At 36.0% G+C, this 20,363-nt stretch overlaps 1 long non-coding RNA gene across 1 annotated transcript; it reads right to left on the bottom strand.

Moving 5' to 3' along the window:
- Positions 1 to 13,594: 13,594 nt before the first annotated feature.
- LOC140008604 (uncharacterized) lies at positions 13,595 to 19,398 on the bottom strand. Its single transcript, XR_011816114.1, has 2 exons — positions 19,028 to 19,398; positions 13,595 to 13,834 (listed from the first exon to the last, which is right to left on the bottom strand). It is a non-coding gene; the product is annotated as an uncharacterized lncRNA (long non-coding RNA).
- Between the last annotated feature and the right edge of the window lie 965 nt (positions 19,399 to 20,363).

Raw genomic sequence — 20,363 nt, forward strand, 5'->3', positions numbered from 1 at the left:
GGTTATAATTGGCATGGCTATATGGCTCGTTATCGAGTCTCATTGTATTTGTTTGCATGTTTTAGGGCGTGACGGTGGTGCACAACGTTCTTTTGACTAAAGTGTTTGAAACCGCATTGTGCTAGCTTGGTGAGTGTACTACTCACTTATGTGCTATTACATGGCTTTGATCTTTGTACTTGAGATGTTGAATGTTGATTGATCCAAGTGAGAGTGTACTTTATCACTTTCATTTATTGTTTCGCATGTTATTGGAAAGTTATATGAAATGTTATATGAAATGTTATATGAAATGAAATACATGACTTCAAATATTATCCATGAGCTCAACCCCATTGGTTATTGATTGAATCGAGCCGGCGAGGGCTTGGTCGTGCCAATTAATGTGCCTTGGGGCAACATCATAGGGAATCTTGTAGTATGAGAGACTCTTGATTCCGGTTTACTCGAGTAATACCACAATGCAAGTGTTTGGATTTCGGGCCCGGTTGAGGAATGTTAGGAGGAAGGGAATGGAAGTTAAGAGGAGTCTACGGTTGGTTACCTTTCAGACATTGACGGAGAGTCAATGAGACCTGATCAAGAATTCAAACGAGGAAAAGGGCTCTTGAGAGCCACTCGTATCCTTTTTTTCCTCATTATTAATGTGTGGCTTTATTTATTTTGGTAAATTGGACTGTTAAACTTGATGTATCCATGAATTTGGTTGCTTGAGTTGTATTCTCACTGGGCAATTAGCTCACCCCGTTCCTTTTGTTTTCCTTACAGGAATATGACTCTTTTGGAATGAATTTTGATAAATGGCTGCCGAATGAACTAGATGAATGACTCTTTTGTATTGTATATAAAATGGGACCCTAAATGTGTCATTAGGGCCGTTTTCACTTTTGTTTTGGCAAACCATATATGTAGTGACTTTTGTATCACTTTTAAATGTCATTTTTGGTTTGTAAAGGCTAAATGTTATGTGGTTTATGTAATTCATAAATTCGATGTTTGGTTGGGTTCGGACGAGTCGGTTACTATTCATGGCCGACTCCGGATTTTGTTTCTTTTATTTTGGGTTATTTTGCCCTTTTGCCTTATTTGCGCGCGTTATAAGTTCCGGAACGTGAAAGATCGCTCTATACTGCACCGTTAGTCCTGGCGAGAGCTGGGCAGGCAGTCCGCTAACCTCTTTGGTTCGCCTTAGGGGAAGGTGGGGCTGTCACGGGTGGTATCAGAGCCTAGGCTTCAGATCTCTGTAGTGTATCCTAAGTTTGAAGTTTAGGATGCCTGACTGTGAGATTAATTAGAATATTATGTGAACGAGGAGCTATTGTATCCTAGTGGGACAAAGAAATTGATTGTTTGAAAATTCCTTATTTGGGACTTGTAGGAAAAAAATTGAGGAATTAGATGACTAGTGAAAGATTGGACGAATTTGAATTCTATTATGTTTGTAAGTGTGGAAGGAATTGAGGTGATTCCTAGTACTGGCCATGGCCATGGATAAAAGGTGAGATGTGATAGTCAAGTTTTATGTGTAATGATTTTGAACTGAGATAAAAGGTACCAAAGGAGTAAAATGCATTTTCCGCCCACATACCTTCTAAAGAAATTATGCTTTGGAATTTTAAAGAAAAACTAGGAGGTACTAGTTTTATTTGCAAGCGATGATTGGAAATAAAATATATACGTTTTAAGTATGTGTAATTTGCCGATTTTAGTCAAAATGTGAATTTGACTTGAAGTTCAAAGTTGAAAATTTGTGAATAACTGATGAGTTGTTGAATTTTGTATATGATGGGTGGTTAAGGTTAAAAGTTTATAAACTAAGTTTTCCCCTTGATTGTATCTTTTCGCACTTGAATTTTTCTATGCTTTACATGAAAACAAATATATCTTGAGTTTTCGAAAGGATGGTGAGCTATTGTAATTATAATGAAAATCCTGAACTTGATAAGTTTCGGATTACTTTATATACTTTACTTATGGTTTCAAATTCTTGACTTTCTAGAAGGGTAAGCTTATCTTTAAGTGTACGGACTGAGGGACTTTGAGATATAGAATGATTGTATTCAAGAGTACGAAGTTAGTGAGCCTATTTGACTTGGTTTCCATTTGACATGTAAGTTAGCAAGTTGTATTTGTTTCTTGGATTTGAACTTGGAGCTTGAAACTTTAATTACAAAACCCTAAGACTGGTTGATTTTGGAGATGATGGTGTTCTGACTGGTGGCTTGTTTATTAAAGATTTTGAACTTCGAATGGATAATCTTGGTTCCAGCTTGTGTTATGGATTGATTGGATTTTTGGTTTAGCTATAGCCCTAGAAAGGGTGGTGCACGCTGTGAGGCCTTTTGTATCCTGCTTGTATATATTACTATATTTTGTGGCACTTAATTGCCTATATGCAATATATAACGTATTGGCCTTATTTTGTGACTTTTAATCCGTGCTATAATTTTTGATACCTGTAAAGAATCATGTCCTGCTTATAAACATTTGTGGACTTTGTATATGCATTAAGCTCTTTATGCCTAATGATGCTTTTCTTATGTTTTTCCTGTGCTTATAGACTTCTATTAAGTAGAGCAGCAGGAATGAGAAAAGGGGACCGTGGCCGAGGGCTTAGACAATCCTGTACTTGTGAGACAAATTGATGGACAGTTTCATATAATTTAATGGGTCCCCAGTGCTGAATATGAATTGAGAATAAACCAGAAGGTTAGATTTACCAAGGGATAATGGTTTAACCTAGTCGGGACCTTGGTAAGATTTTCTTGTGCGCAACATATATTACGATTGGTTCTGTGACCATATTTCTATCTTAGGAAGTTTGAACTCCGAAAGTATTTCGTTGGTTTGGTGAGAAACCTTGAACTACCTGAAATCGATTAGACTGAGCTTACTTGAGATTTGAACCTGTTTAGGCTAGTGTGGCCTTACATACCTAATGTGGACTTGAATTTGTGACTGCTTAAGAATGTGAATTGCTGGACAGAGGCTAGACCAGTGTGTTCTTACACGTACTCATGATCCTTGAAGTTGAACTTGAACTTGCACTTGAACTTGAACTTATGCTCTTATTCGTGCTCATGCACCGTGAACTTGAAGTATTTGGCTCTGCTTTGACCCTACTCTTGAACTTATTCGTACTGGTGTGATTGTAAACCGACTACTACTCTTCGGTGACGGTTGAACTGAACCTCTCTGGCGAGGCATGCCTGTTGTGTTGTCCAGCACCGCCTGGGGCAAATACTTGAACTGAGGCTTTTGGTGAAGCATAGCCGTTGAGCTAGCTTGTTGTGTTGTCCAGCACCACCAGGGCCGACTTACTGAACTGAAATTCTTTGGTGAAGCGTAGCCGTTGTGCTAGCTTGTTGTGTTGTCCAGCACCACCAATGATGAATTTTCGATCTAAAGCTTTGCTATATCCTGAATTTCTTTCAAATACCTGGGACTTTACGTCCGACTTCAAGCCTTTTGCCTGTTTTATCTGGTTACGCGTTTAACTCCCTATTGGATCATGACTATTTGATAAGTTGGATTGGCATGATATTTAGTACTTGAATATGATAAGTGATTATTTGATAAGCCATGCTTTACTGGATCATGGAAATACGATAAATGAGATTAGAATGATTCTTAGTAAGAAACACTATTCACCTTTTGACAATTTTTTTGACTTTTACCACTTGAGTTAAATATCTCAAAAATTACAAAAAAATTCACTCTTCTCCCTTCCCTCTTGGCCGGCCACCTTGAAGCTCAAAAGAAGGAAAACTCTTCCAAATCCTAGCCTCCATATAGCTCAAATCTTCCAAGAAAATTACTTAAACTAGTTTCTACTCCATAAAATCCTATCTTCTAGTGCTAGTAAGGGTTGTAGTGAAGTTTGTTTGAAGAGCAAAGGTGTCCACAATCCCTCTCTCTCTTGATTTCTTGGTAAGTGTTGCTTGAACACCCTACTACCTCTAATAATGGTTATATGATGCTTAGAAGTGGCTTGAGTGTTTGAAAATGTGATTTATCTCTTGATTTGGCTTGTTTTGGTGAAGTTTTTATTTTATTGGGAATTTTTCTGGTTTAATATGATCTTGATGTTGGGGGCTTGTATGATGAATTGTAATGGTTGGAAGTGACTCTAGTGAGTGTGAATTGTGGTTAAATGCAATCAATTTTGGATTTGGTGTGAAAAATGGAAAGTTAGGGTTCATAAAATCCCAATTCTGTCCGGTTTTAGATCACTGGGTTAGAGGCCGAATTAGACTTTGCTCAAAACATGAAAGTTGTAGGTATTGATGTGTTTGAGGTGCCTGTAAAATTTCAGGTCATTTGGATGAGTGCAGAGTGAGTTATGCCGTTTTTACTGTAGCTGTTCTGTTTTGATCAGAATGCGAAAACTGCGATAGTAATTGGCCCTTTTGACTGGAATTGGTTTGGATTTTGAAGTTGGTGTCTTCTGATGAAATGTAGCTGGATGTCTTAGCTAACTTATGCCTTTGGAATTTCGGCATTTGGACTTGTATGGACTGAGATATACCGATTACAGTTTTCTGTGTTTTGCAAACCTGTTTTGGTAATTCTGGTATAGTATTTGGCATTTTTTGACCTAGTTAAACTAGGAACTGGACTGAGTGACCTTCTACATTGTTGTAGCCCTGATTCATAGCTTCGAAACGGTGGGTCTTACACCCCCAGCTTTTCGTGAGTCCTTTTGTACTTGTGACCTAGGTGTCTATAGTACTTTTGGAAGACCCTATTGTTTCATGCAATGACTTCATATGTACTTGACTGACTGTTCCGTATGATTGCTTAACCTGGTTATGTGATCTATGTATACGTGTTATGTGTTTAAATGCTCTTCACAGTAAATGTTTGAGTTGTTTATTCTTGTTTCATTGTTCCTGTCTGGTATTACGGAAAGGAGGGTTAGGTGCCCTTTAACAGTATATTTATTTGGTGACCTAGATTGACTTAGATTGATGGAAGGCACTCGGAGTGGTCGAGGCCGTGGACGCAGAACTAGACAACCTACACCGGTTAGGGGAACGGGGGAAACCTCTACTGGAACCGATCCTGCACCTCAAATAGACCCCAATTTGCAGATAGCTGCTGCTATGCAGCAAATGACAAACCTGCTCGCACAAGTAGTGCAACAACAGGGCCAAAACCCAAACCCTAACCCTGGAAACCCTGGTAACCATGTCGAGAGCGAAGATAGAGCTCTCGAACGTTTCCAAAAGTTTGCCCCGCCGAAGTTTGTTGGGGAACCTGACCCGGACGTTGCTGAGAGATGGCTTGAAAAGATGGTTGACATATTTGCAGCCCTACACTACCCCGATGAACGGCAGGTGACTTTCGCCGTGTTTCAACTTGAGGGAGCGGCCCGTTCCTGGTGGAATGTAATTAGGCAGAAATGGGAACGGGAGCAGACGCCGAGGACTTGGGTGAATTTCATCCGAGAATTTAATGCAAAATTTTTCCCTCCTCTAGTCCAGGAGAGGAAGGAGGACGAGTTCATTAGGCTCCGCCAAGGGGCTCAAACTGTGGCGGAATATGAGAGTCAATTTACCCGTTTATCCAAGTTTGTGCCTGAGTTGATCTTGACCGAGCAACGAAGATTACGGCGATTTGTCTAGGGCCTGAACGTAGAAATCCAGAAGGACCTCGCGGCAGCCCAAATTAACGCCTTCAGTGAAGCAGTGGAAAAGGCACAACGGGTAGAGAATGCTAGGCTCCAGGTGAAAAACTTTCAGGCGAAAAAGAGAGGATTTCCTGGAAACAATTCGGGACTGGAGGATGAAAGTATCCCTTCCAAATTTGGGCGGGGAACGGGAGGAGTGAGGATGCCGGAAATGTCACCAGAGAGGCCGTCAAGAGGAGGCTCAGCTTCTGCAGCACGCGGACCCTGCGGGTATTGCGGAAAATTAAACCACTCGGAGGACAATTGCTGGAGGAAAGGAGGAAAATGCTTGCTCTATGGGAGTGCCGAACATCAAATTGCTAACTGTCCAGCTCGCCTGCGCGAGAGGCAAGGGACTCTGCCACCAACCACGACCCACCCTGACCAGTCGAAGGGGGACAAGGATGGATCGAACGTGTCTTCTCGGGTGTACTCCTTAGAACAACATCAAGTCTTTGACCCCTTAGAGGACGTGGAAGGTAATAATTTACTAAACCTGGCCAGTGAAGGGATACCGGTCTGTTGGCTAAGTATAGTGCTCAATTTAATCTCGGAGTAATCAATGATAAGGAATTTCGAGGAAGAAATTCTTTTAAGGGGGAGAGAGTGTGAGAACCCGTAAAAAAACCCTAATATTTTCCTAGGGTTTTAGTTCCCTTAATTGCATAATTTTTGCATTTTCTGGCTTAGAAATATTTACCTGGTGGATTTTATGAGCAATTATAGTTTTTAGATGATTTTTCTAGTATCGAACGGATTTTGAGAAATTAAGAACGTATATCGGATGTGGGACCCACTAGTGCGAAAAGTTCGGAAAAATTCGGCCAATAAAGTTAAGTTTCGGATACTGTGTAAAATTTATCGGGTGTTAAGAGATAAGTGGAATGTGTGAAGTGATTGATGTGAGAGGGAAAAAGAAAGATAAGAATGCATTAATGACTGTAACAAGTGTCACAATATGGTTGGTTGTGACTTAAGAAATACTATTCACCTTTTGACAATTTTTTTGACTTTTGACCACTTAAGTAAATATTCCAAAAATTCACAAAAAAACACCATTTTCTTACCTTGTGTTGGCCGGCCCTTCTAGCAAGAAGAAAGAAGAAACTTCATCAACTTCAAGCTTCCAATTGGTCCAAAATCCAGCAAATCAAGTGTTTAGTTAGATTTCACTCCATAAAACCTTACCTTCTAGTGCTAGTAAGGGTTGTAGTGAAGTTTGTTTGAAGAGCAAAGGTGTCCACAATCCCTCTCTCTCTTGATTTCTTGGTAAGTGTTGCTTGAACACCCTACTACCTCTAATAATGGTCATATGATGCTTAGAAGTGGCTTGAGTGTTTGAAAATGTGATTTATCTCTTGATTTGGCTTGTTTTGGTGACGTTTTTATTTTATTGGGAATTTTTCTGGTTTAATATGATCTTGATGTTGGGGGCTTGTATGATGAATTGTAATGGTTGGAAATGACTCTAGTGAGTGTGAATTGTGGTTAAATGCAATCAATTTTGGATTTGGTGTGAAAAATGGAAAGTTAGGGTTCATAAAATCCCAATTCTGTCCGGTTTTAGATCACTGGGGTAGAGGCCGAATTAGACTCTGCTCAAAACATGAAAGTTGTAGGTATTGATGTGATTGAGGTTCCTGTAAAATTTCAGGTCATTTGGATGAGTGTAGAGTGAGTTATGCCGTTTTTACTGTAGCTGTTCTGTTTTGATCAGAATGCGAAAACTGCGTTAGTAATTGGCCCTTTGGACTGGAATTGGTTTGGATTTTGAAGTTGGTGTCTTCTGATGAAATGTAGCTGAATGTCTTAGCTAACATATACCTTTGTAATTTCGGCATTTGGACTTGTATGGACTGAGATATACCGATTACAGTTTTCTGTGTTTTGCAAACCTGTTTTGGTGATTCTGGTTTAGTATTTGGCACTTTTGACTAAGTTGTGTTAGGAACTGGATTGAGTGATCTTCTACATTATTGTAGCCCTGTTCCATAGTTTCGAAACGGCGGGTCTTACACCCCCAACCGATAATTGTAGTGAGAGTTGTACCATTACCGCATTATGACGTCAAAACCGGTTTTCCTATGAAGGCTTACGTTCAAGCCCTTTCTTAATTTCTGGTTTGCTATTATGCTTGTACATGCATATGAAACCCTATTGGGGTTGTGTTCAGCATTGCTATACGACTCGTTATCGAGTCTCATTGCATTTGTTGCGTGATTCTAGGGCGTGACGGTAGCTCACGACGTCTTGGTGACCTCGGTGTATGAAACACCACTTTCTCACTTGGTGAGTATACTACTCACTTACTTGTTATAATATGGCTTTGCTCTATGTGTATTTGATGCCTTGAAGGCTTAATTGGTTATTGGAAGTGATTGAGGTGAGGGTGTACTTGACCGCCCTCACCCCTTGTGATTTCATTCATGACTGCTTACTGTTATACTGAAATACTGCACTGGCTATATGAGTTATTGAATTGCAATCTTGGAAAACTGATTTGGTGTTGTTTGGACGATGTCCAACGACCTCACTGTATTACTGAGCTCAACCCCGTTTGGTGGTCATTTGGATCGAGCCGGCAAGGGCTTGATCGTGATAAGTGACATACCACGGGGACTGTACTGAGGAACCTTGTAGTAATTAGACTCTTGGTTCCGGTATACTCGAGTATTACCAAAAGCTACTGAATTGGAGTGCGGGCCCGGTTGGGGTATGTTGGGTGGAAGGAATGGAGTGAAGTGAGATCTACGGTCGGGTATTCTTAAACATTGACGGAGGGTCAATGAGATTGGATCAAGAATGTAAGCGTGGAAACGGGCTCTTGAGAGCCATCCGTATCCTTTTACCGACTTGTTTACTTCTTAAGTGTGTACTTGAAATGAAAGATTATGCTTATGTGATCTTTACTGCTTATGTGGTAGTAACTCACTGGGCTTTAGCTCATCCCATTCCATTTGTTTTCCTTACAGGGATATAATTACTTTTGGGACTGATTTGGATAGTCGATTGCCAAGTTGAGCTAGTGTAAATGGCTTTTGTTTAGCTTGTTGAATGAAACCCTATTGTGTATTGGGTTCATTTTGTTTGATTGGCAAACCGAGTATGTATATTCATGATAAATGGTTTTTGGCATGCCACTATGGTTGTAAAAGTTGAATTTCAATGTATATATATGTTTGGTTGATGATTGGATGGATTTCGGATCTAGACGCATTTCAAACGGAGAAGGAAAAAATTTGGCGGGAATGAACAGGACCGAATCCGGCCAGGAATCCGGCCAGAAACTGGCCGGATTGCCGGCCGGATTAGGAAGGATTTTGGAAAAATTTTGGATTGCTCTCGGCCTTGTATCCGGCCGAGAATCCGGCCGGAAATCCGGCCAGATTCCGGCTGGATTCTGACGTGTCCTGCACTATTAATTCCGGCTTCGATTTTTCGTTTTTTTTTTATTTAGTGATTTTGACTTGTTTGCGCGCTTTGGTATGTTTCGGAACGTAATAGAACGACGTAAACTGTACCGTTAGTCCTGGCGAGAGCTGGGCAGGCAGTCCGCTAACCCCTTTGGTTCGCCTTAGGTGAAGGTGGGGCTGTCAAATTCCCAAGGGTATGTGACAATTAGATATCGAGTGTTTTTTTTCCTTTTAACTATAAATGAGTAATAATTTGTTGTCCAACATTACAAGCAAGTACTTTCTTGTTGATGCGGGTTATGCAAGTAGCCCTGGTTTCTTAGCTCCATATTGGGGAGTTGGATATCATCTTAGTGAGTGGTCTGCTAGTGGGAACAAGTCTCAAAATTTTAAACAGTTATTCAACCTTTGACATTCAATTGCTCAAAATGTCATTGAAAGGACATTTGGTTTGTTCAAGAAGCGATGGACCATTTTGAGAGATGTATCGTTTTTTTGATGTTAAGACTCATGTCATGATAATTAATGTCATGATAATTAGTGCTCAGCAAGTTGTGAGAATATATGATCTTCAGCATTCTTTGCAAGAGGTCGAAGAAGCTCTCTTGCAGGGACTAGAGCAACTTCACTTGTGCAACCATGAACCATGTAATTAATATCAGATTATTTCACTGGATTTACATATGGGTTTATGCATGCATAATATCTGTTTATGCATGTAGATTTGTGTATGTTTTGCAGCACACCTTTCCACTGATAATTTTCTCTTTAAAAATGAACGAATTGCACAAGATGAGATATTTATGGTTTGTTGGTAACAAGTGATGCAGGTTTTTGTTCAAAACTGTTCTTGAAGTTTTGGGTCAAACGTGTCTGCATGAAAAGGCATGTTAATGTGGTCTTGTTAAGAGATACTTTAGACTTCATAGTTTCTTGTTTTTATTTTGTGAATAGTTACTTTCTTGTTCATCATTGTTCAGAAACTTTACTTACATACACAATGAACTTTATCTTGTTGTCTTACATACCCCAATTAGTTTTTTTATCTAATATAATTTAATTAAGAATAAAGGAAACAAGAGTAATACTATATATTTTTTTTTTGTAGAAAAGGAACTAATTGGTTTTTTTCTTTAAAACTTTAATAACAATTGGTTAAATGCAAGAAAAAATAAATTATTAAAGGCATTAATTGATTTTTTTCCTTGAAACTTTAGTAACAATTAGCTAAATGTTTAAAAAATTATTCCATACGAAAAAGAAAAAAAGAAAATTTTTATATAAACAAATGTTAGAAGGAAACAATTTTAATTCTTAATGAATTCTTTTCGCATCCAAACAAAGAATTTGGAATTCCAAATGAATTCTATATCAATTTTATGTATTTTCCAAACAAAAGAATTCTAACATTTTGGAATTTCAATTCCTAGAATTCTAATTCTATAGAATTTCAATTTCAATTCTGTAGAAACAAATGTACCCTAAGTCTAAAGGGGATAGAGGAATAGAGGACAGAGAGAGACAGAAAACAGAGAAGCAGGGACAAACAAACAGGGGGAGGCAAAAGAAGTCTCTGCAAAAAAAAGAGCCTTGACTCTCTCTTATCTCATAGTCCCTCCTAAATTCCCTTAAACTGGTCAATTAACGATTTTCTTTCAAAACATCTCAAAATTATGCCAGCTAAAATTATTTCGGAAACATTTCTAAAAGCCAAGATATTCTTGATTGTTTGCCTCTACGTTTCGATTCAGTTCAAGTTTTTTTTTTCAAATTTTAATGCATTAATCTTAACTGAAATCTTCTTGATTTATTTTCCATTTAATAGGCAATAACAATAAACCATGTTACAAAATGGTTTCCTTGACCAATTGTACCTCCATAGAGCTCTAGTGTCTTCAATGTTTGGTTTGTCAATTATCCGTCAATGTGTATTGTCGCAATTATGTAGTCATTCCTTCAATATACTTGATTATGAGCTTTATATGCAGCAACTCCAACCAAAGACCAGTGTTCTTAGACTCCAACTAGATCAACCGATCAAGCTGGTCGAAAGCCGATCCGAATCAAATCAAATACTCAGAAATAATGAATGAATTCGGTCAAATCTGGGTTTTATTTGACCAGTGAACCAATAGAACTCGATTAAACCCGGTTTTTCCCCTACCCCCTTTTTTGCCTAATTTTTTAAAAAAAACTTTAACACTTGAGTTTGTCTTGACCCATGGACTGCCGATTAAACAACCAAAAAAGACCAAAAAATCTGGAAAAATTAAACAAACCCAACAAAGTGAATAAACGAATCTCCTCTTTTTCATTTTTAAGAACCTTAACCCTAGCTCCTCCACTGCTGCTTCCCAACAGGATTCTCCATCGCCACCACTCCCCAATAGGGCCGCCGCCGCACCTCTGATAATTTTCGGACTTCAAGCATCTACCACCAGCAGCTCCTTCGGACTTCAAGCTCAAGGCTCAAGCCAACATTTCAAATTGGTAATTTTCACCATTTTTCTTACACGGGGACCGGTATTTGATTGCAGCTTTTCCTTTTTTTCTATAATTTTTTTCTTACGACTGGAATTGATATGAACTTAAAATATTTTGTCTATTCTATTTTCACAGCTAAGGTAATTTTTTGCTTTCACTATCAATTTTGATACAGTAGTATTTAATAGTAATTGATACCCGATGATTTCCATACTTAGGGTGCGTTTGAAAAATTGAAGTTTGAAAACTGAAAGTCCAAAATCTGAATCCATTAACTTATTAAATTGTTAAGTACCAAATTTGATACATTTGAGTATATATCACATTAAGTGATAAGTGAATAGGTTATCATTTATTTTTTAAAGTAAATTTTGCCCAAGAAATTCAGTGTTACTTAATTAATTCAGATGTTCAAGTTTTAGTTATCAAGCACGTCTAAACATGTTAAAATCTAAACCCATTAACTTTAAGCGCTGAATTGGGTTATCAAATAAAGCCTTAAACACAGTTACTAGAACCTTTACTTGAATATTGAGATTTTGATTACCAAATTTATTGTGCTGTTTTTCTTTCATTCTGTCTTCTAATGCTTAACATTAATGCTTGCAAATGACAAAACCTCTATGTATATTCATTGTTTTGGGTTGTTGTATGCTTTCATTGTTCTTTGATTATAGGATGCTTACCGTTGTGTGTAGCATTTACACTAAAGGTATAGAAAAATCCACCATTTTCTTTACCACAACAAGTTATTATGTAGAAGAAAGGCAAACCAGCAGGGCAATTAGAAGTATGACAGTGGAATTGAGACATGAACTTGTAGAAAAGGTACTCTTACTTCTCAGTCAATTTCAGCTCTTGGGAAATTGTTCTTTAGTATCATAAAACTGTTGTACATGAATGTGTCATGGCAAAAATTTTATGAAAAATTAACAGAATATATCTCATAAATTCATAATAAGTATTCTGGATGCAATATAGAAAACATCACATTTTTATTTGGATTTATATTTGTCAAAGATTGAACATGTATGAGATTTCTATTTTATGAATTTAGTGAATTGGATATGGATTTGGATTTTTAGATTCTTGGTTATATTTTGTAAATTTGATTTGTAGGAAAAATGAATGTGTGTGTATGTGTGTGTGGCGTATTTATGATGTCATCCAATTTGACCATGGGTCGAATCCATTGATCCCTAACCCTTGAACTCAATCGAGTCAATACCTAGCCCGAGTCGGAAATTATAGACAAAAACCATGCCTCCAGATGGCTAATAATTTCTACAAGAATAGGCATAACAGCAAAAGCATCGGAACTATGAACATATTGTGGATGCCTACGGTAAAATGGCAGTTACATTTGGGTTTGTATTTCATACTCCTCTTTCATATGCTCCATCTACTGAATTCTCAATTTCTTATCACGCTACATACAAAGAGGGAAATACTGAACAAATAATGTCTTGCTAATTGATTGCTAACTTTCAGAAGAAATGAAATGAAAGCATATTCAAACTGCCACCAAATGCAAGACCAGTAATCAATTAGTTTTGATGAGATTACTTGTCCTTTGGTGGAAGGAAGAATAAAATTCGAAATCTGATGAGTTCCAGTTAGTGATACCCTATTGCTCTTTTTCCTTCAGACTGTGTGACAGGAGATCTAAGGAATTCTCAAAGTGAAACATTTTGAAGATGCTGGAAACACTATATGTTTGTGCTTGTTTATTAGCATGTACATTTGTAAGTATATAGATTACAGAACACATGACAAGTTTATAACATTGAACCATTCATTCTGTGTGTACATAACAATTCGTTGCAGCTGGTTTATTTGTCTTAGTTACAGTTTATATTCACCTTTCACACCTTGCAAAACTTCTTAATCAAGATGAAGCAATCACTTGGTGCATAGAGTTCAGGTATTAGCAATCTTGAGAATTTACAACCCAGAGAAACTTTTAATGGTCAAAATCCAACATATATAACAACTGCAAGGAGTTGGTGAACATACCAGTATTCCATTTACAAACCGCACGCTGAGAGTTTGTACAAGAGCATAACCAGCAAGATCCAATTCACTAATGTGTCCGACAAATGATTGTGTCACCACTATGCACCCAAATGAAGACACTCGTGCGAGAATACCAGGCAATGCAACCTTCCATATCTTCTTGGATTCATCAGCAATCCGTCCTTTCAAATTAACAACCTCTTCTTTTCCTGAGCTAAGCAGCCTCTCTTGTAGCCCATTGTCCATGGCTCTGTAAGCAAGATGGTATTAAAGAAGCAAATTAATCATCTTGTACTATTGATGACAAAGATCTAAGTTCGGACATATAATTCACAGTTTTCACTCGCAATGGAAATTTGATTGCGCACCCACGATCATAACAGTTTGGAACTTAAGAAGCAAGCACATAATGATTTGACTAGTCATTGTCAACAAATACTAATTAGAAGATTTCCAAGGAATGGTTCCACATTATCAGCTAACCAAGTTTGGCTACCTTGTCTGTAATTTCACCAATCTAAGACACCCCGTCAATCATCTTCTTTCCGGTCTAAATACCATTATCAAAGAAACATATTTCTGAGTTGTTTTCAGATGTTGCATTCAAGTATTTTAAACCACTAACAGCACCAAAATTGCTATGCAGCCTCCAAACTCAAGTATGTAAAGGCTGCTACTCCTTTTTGAATAGGCTAAACTGGAAGCATAAAATTCTGATAGAAAGATCTAATACAGCATATTTTTAGAGGGATGCACGTGCTAGAAATATGAACTCTTTGAGTAGTAGATAAATAGATTCCTGGCAATTATGAAACATTTATCTCCGAAACAATTTGGAAGCACAAAAAATTGAAAGGAATGGCTGTCGAAAAATGATTCCTATCTAGTCACTGGATAATGTCTTTTTAAGAAAAGTAAAAAGGGAAACGCAAAAGAGAACTCCAAGCTAACCACCATAAAAAGTTGCTGCACATGGAAAAGAAGAAAAATATATTGAAAAAGCACAATGACAAAAGTGTGTGTTAGTGTTGCTTACACATTCCTTTAATTATCAAAATCTATTTAAAAAACCTTACATACTTAGATTCAATATTTCACTTTTACCTTTTTCTTTTTTTCTTCTTTTTTTAAGGCTTAAATATAGACCATTGCATATAATACTTAATTATCATCAGTTTATTATAAGAAATTGAAAATTATATATTTAGTAAACTTACATAATTTCTTTTTTACCAACAATTGATGCATTTATAACATTTAATTAACAATTATGCATACTAAGAAATTATTAATTAGAAATAAAATACTTAATATTTTTAGTAAAATATATTCATTTCATTATTGTCCAAATTCGTATATAGTAATAGGAAAGAAGGATGAGGAAAACAAATCTAAAAATTTAAAAAATTTTAAAAAAAAAAAAAAAAAAGTGCATTGGACTCTTAATCATTGAGCGTAATTTGTATGTGTTGCCAATACAAGGAATAATTTGCTGCTAACACTTAATTAGAAAAGTCAAATTGTAATTAAACCTTAAAAAATTAGAAATATAAATAGTATTGGCAAACTTTGAGTCTTATATTCGCTTTTCTTAAGATGTTATTTACCTCTACCATAATCTGCTTAAAAAAAAAATTACCTCTACCTTAGTCAAATTAGCCATGGGATAGCATCATTAACGATTTACAAGTATGATTAAGGAATAAAGTTTTCTTAGCTCAGAACCACTTTTGATTTTTTGCCATCCATGCTATACTTTTAGTAGAAATAATAACGAAGATTTAAAAAATAAAACAAAGGTGCACCTACACTGCCCAAAGGCAGAGGAATATAGATGGGCCCAGCAAATTTATTGCCAAAACGATGGTCTATGCTAGAATGAATAGACTCTGGCCCAGAGCAGTCTCAATCATCATTCAGGAAAATTCAAAAGTAATAATTATTACGTCTCCAGACAGCAAAGACAGCAAAAGGATGAGATAATTCATGACCAATTGCCCGATGCAAAATGTTCAAAGAAAAGAAATTCTTTCAAAAAATGAAGATGCTATGGACTAAAAAAATTTTATATCATTTCAGAATAATTATTTGACAGGTCTAATAATTATTCTAAAATCGATAAAAGAGTTCGAACATACAAGAATTAATAGAAGAGCTCGAACTTTTCTATTAATCCTGTACTAATTATTAAACATGTCAAGTAATTATTCTTCACCAATATAAAATTTCCCGACGTACCAAGAGACTTGTGCCCTTCTACATAATATAATAATATAGTGGCCGTCCATTCCCATTTATTGCATAGACAGGTCACGTTACATCTAGCCAACTGTCACCCAAGCTTTTAACCCAACCCCTTTATGTAGGATTCTAGCTGGATATGCACATTTTTCTGGGTGGTTAGGTAAGTGAATTATGTGGAATGTGCAAACAGAATATGAGAATAGTATAAAAGCTCAACTGAGCCATCTGAACATTGAGCAGCAAATTCCTTCAGTTTATTTATTTAGACATTGTTTTCAAAAAGGGATTAAAAACTCAATAGGTCCCACGATGTGAATGAGCACGTGGAGAACTGATGCCATTCTAATAATTGTTCATATTTTGTATCAAATTGTTGATTAAGGTATAGTATTGTGTGCAAACAATAAAAATGTACGATTATTACCAAACACCATTGCAATTGAAATCGGTTTTATAGCTAAATTATGCAAATGGGTATTTTTTGGATAGCTACATATAGTTATGCGTAGTTACTGACATAACTTAAAAATTCTAATTAAAATGTACCCAAATAGGTTTCGAATAAAAATTAAAAAGAAGAAACTTTTTTTTTTTTTTTGAAAATGATAGAATTATTTTACCCCTTATTATGAAAGTGAAAAAGGTATTTCACGAAATATACAATTTAACAATATAAACTTCCTTAGACTTTATATAAAAAGAATAATATGGATATAGACATACCGATATTTTAGGTTGTTTTCTTCGATATTTTTTAGTACAACATTTACAATCTGAGAAAAATGAGAAAACAGAAATTAAGCAATCATGAGACTTGAAAATATCTTCCAAGTATAAATTTGATTCAAGAGAGCAATTAATATTGTAGGACGAACAAAAAAGTAAGATAATTATTACAACTTATCACAAAGCAAAAATTAGCACATCAAATCAAATGGAAAAGGGCTAGAATAAAAGCGGAATCCAATGGAAAAGGGCTAGAATATCAACATTTATAGGGTACAAAATAATTGAACCCAGCAAAAATAATTTATGAAGTGAAAAAAAAAAAGAAAAAGAAAATGGCACGATTAAATTTGCCAATGCCTGCAGGACTGTTAGAATTCATCTACCTAACTTCAGTGGTAACACAAAAGAATAAGCCAACCAAACTTTGATCGCTAACGTCCAAGACAGGGGCGGAGCCAGAAAAAAATCTTAGTGGAGGCAAAAATAACACTAAAATTTTTTATCTACTCTTTTTCTAATTTTTTAAGCAAAAAAAAAAAAAGTCTCATGCATAAAATCACAATTTCACAAGTTAAAATATTTATCAAATAACTCATTTATTAGTTATTACATTAACTAATCAATTTTCAAATTTCTTTAAAATAGTAATAGTCTCATGCTTTAGAAATATATTTGCAAACAAACTTAAAATAATAATAATAAGAAGCAATTGTACGTTTAGAACATGATTTTGACGGTCTCCTAAAGTTGGTGGAAAGAGCTACAAAATGTGGCGGACCCAAGTCCTAGAAGATCAATTGATTCTTGCAATCTCTAAATAGGATGAAGTGATCAAGAGAAAGAGTAACAAACTTTGGTTGTGGAAAAAAAAATGGCTCTCGTATGTATGTTGGGGAGTGGGGACAACCAAGAGCCAGATGAGGAAAGGGAAATTGGGGAATGTGGACAAAGGAAGTAAATAATAATTGGATGAAATGATAAAAAGAAAAAGTAGTTGGCTTGAATGTGGAAGAAGAGGAACCGGGTGTGAAAGGAAATGGGGGACCACAGGAGTAAAGGGATGACTGATATAATTGGTACTTGACCCTGTTGGTGGAAAAATGGGAACTAGAGGAGGAAAGTGAATTATATAAATTTTATGACCCATTCTTTCATATTTTTTCTAAAAAAAATTCTAGAGGCACCTTTAAAATTATGTTAAAATTGTAGATGTATTATAGGAATTTAAGAGGGGCAGTGGGGGCCGTGCCCCAGTGCCTCCACTCTAAATCCGCCCCTGGTCCAAGATGCCAATGTTGAACTACATTTCTGGATTCATGAAGGCCACGTCTCTCTCATCAATGCACGTGAGACACGACCATAAATCTACACAATACAAAATTGCTAGTTGGCAAGAAATGATTACTGAACCACTGAACTTCGTCTCAGTAAGTAACCACAATCCTTCTCTAACTGTAGATCCAGACTTCGAACCCATTTACAATAAAATAAAATAAATTTAAATAAAGTGTCAAAGCACCTTTTGATCTAGTAGATCTTATACAGCCTAAAGATAGATCCTTTTATACCAAAAATAGATTAGGTTATGCAGGGGAAAAAATGGTATAATATTGCTACCGTCAATTTAACTCGTAACAAACCAAATCAATTCGGTCGACACAATTGTTCCTTCTGAAAAAGTGCGAAACCTACACGTAATTGATTAAGCAATGCATACGTCCATTATAGGAAACTTTTGTCAGCAAATTTGAGGACCTGGTTCCTCTGCGGCGGCTGGCAAAGAAAAACCGCAGAGGAATTGCATTGGGCTATGGACGGTTGGAATTCGGGTCGTAACAATTTTGCTCGATCTCAACCACTCATTTGAAAATAAATAGATTTTCAATAAACGATTGAGATTGAACCAGATAAAATTATGATTTATCAACATTTTCATTCATTTGTCGTGAAGGATTCCGTGGTACAAAAAATCAAAAATGACAGCTCCTTTAAACTTTTCTTGACTTCCTACTTTTCCAACTTTTAACTTGTAGAAAATTTTGTTTTTCTTCCTCATCTTCTCTCAAATTCTTTTATTGTAATTAAAAAAGCACACAAAAGAATATTAAAAAGCCAAAATTTGTCGGAGTCCATTTTCAGGTGAATTGAAATTTAATTTTATAAAATTTCGGAGGATACAAATTTAATTATCAGCTTGTTCAAGAAACTCAGATGATTTCTTCCCGGTCATCCTCTAAGACCAGTAAATAGGCCCAATAAAGCAGAAAAGAGAAAGAAACATAAAATCAAAGAGCTTTTGTTGAAGCCAGAAGTAGATAAAGAAATGTTATCCAAGAAACATGCAAAGAAAACTCAAAAAAGGAAAAAAAAAAAAAAAAAAAAAAAAAAAAAAAAAAAGGTATGCGCAGGCTCTAAACACAGCAAAATATTGGAATAAACGCCATCAGAGAAAAGAAAGAGAGAAACTTACTTGAGTCTTTGTAGTGGTATCTACTATCCACTTGATCAGCTGCTTCAACAACCCCTAAAGCTGCTGCTTGGGAGAAGAAGAAGAAGAAGAAGAAGCAGAGGAAGAAGGAGAGAGTTGGGAGACTCTAAGTCTCTAACACAGTTCAAAAGAGGTAGTAGTAATACTGAATATGTAGAAACTAGTACAAGAAATAGACGAGAAGCAGGACAGGTGGTTTTGGTGGTAATAGGGCAGCTGGTGGCACGTTTTGTACGGGTTTCGCAGGGACACGTGGAAGCTTACTGTCAACAACTACCATGGGGAGGGAGGGAGTGATTGACCGCGAAGACCAAAATACAGCCACCAAAGGTAGGTGACAAAAAGGGGGAAAAAATAAAAAGGTAAGTGAAATTGAGCAAGGCACAAAGGTTAATTAGATTTACCTCCCCCGATGTTTAATCAAACTACCGGGTGAGACGCACCCAATACGTGTGCAACTATCGGACGAGTAGTGTTATTTTTTGTGGAAAAGTAGTAAAAAAAATAGCTCAGCTGTTTTAAAAGCGGTAGTTTTTAAACTAGGAAAGTGATAATTAATTCAAAAGAAGCAGAGTGGTGATAGACAGGTGGATAGTTAAAAGGGATAATTTCAGAAACCTTCTTTGAGTTTTTGAATATTTCACTAGTTTCTCTTCAAATTTTAAAAATTATACTAATTACTTTTGAAATTAATTATCTTATAACATTTAGATTCAACTAGTAATTAAAAAGCAATATTAAGAGAGAGAAAATAATATGATTTCATCATTGCCCCTAATCTACTACATTATTTAGTTAATTTAATATTAGGGGTGGCAATTCGGGTCCAAATCAGGTTGGCGGGTCGGGTTCTGACCTGACTTGTTAGAAAATCTGTTGACCCGAACCCGACTCGCCAACCCGTGACGGGTCAGATATGCTGACCCGAACCCGAAAATTTCAGGTTGGCGGGTCAACCCGAAATGACCCAAAACTTAATTTTAATTTATTAATTTATAACTGTAATTTCTAATAAAATCAATTTCTCACAAAACTAATTACATAATCAAGTAATAAAAATTTAAATAAATAATTCCAAACCAAATCTAAAATAAATTAAATACCGTAAAAGTGTTTTATCCCAAACAAAATATAAAATAAATTAAAACGATATAAAAGTAAAAAATAATATAATATATTATTTGTCCAAATATAATAATTTCAACTTCACACAAATTAAATAAATTCATTTAGGATTAAGTAATTAATGCCTTTGAAAAAAAGAATAACTTAGTTTAGTTAGATAAAATTATTTTTATGTTTATTAAATTATTTTTAA

This window comes from Coffea arabica, chromosome 6c, assembly GCF_036785885.1.
Source record: "Coffea arabica cultivar ET-39 chromosome 6c, Coffea Arabica ET-39 HiFi, whole genome shotgun sequence".
Lineage (NCBI taxonomy): Eukaryota > Viridiplantae > Streptophyta > Magnoliopsida > Gentianales > Rubiaceae > Coffea > Coffea arabica.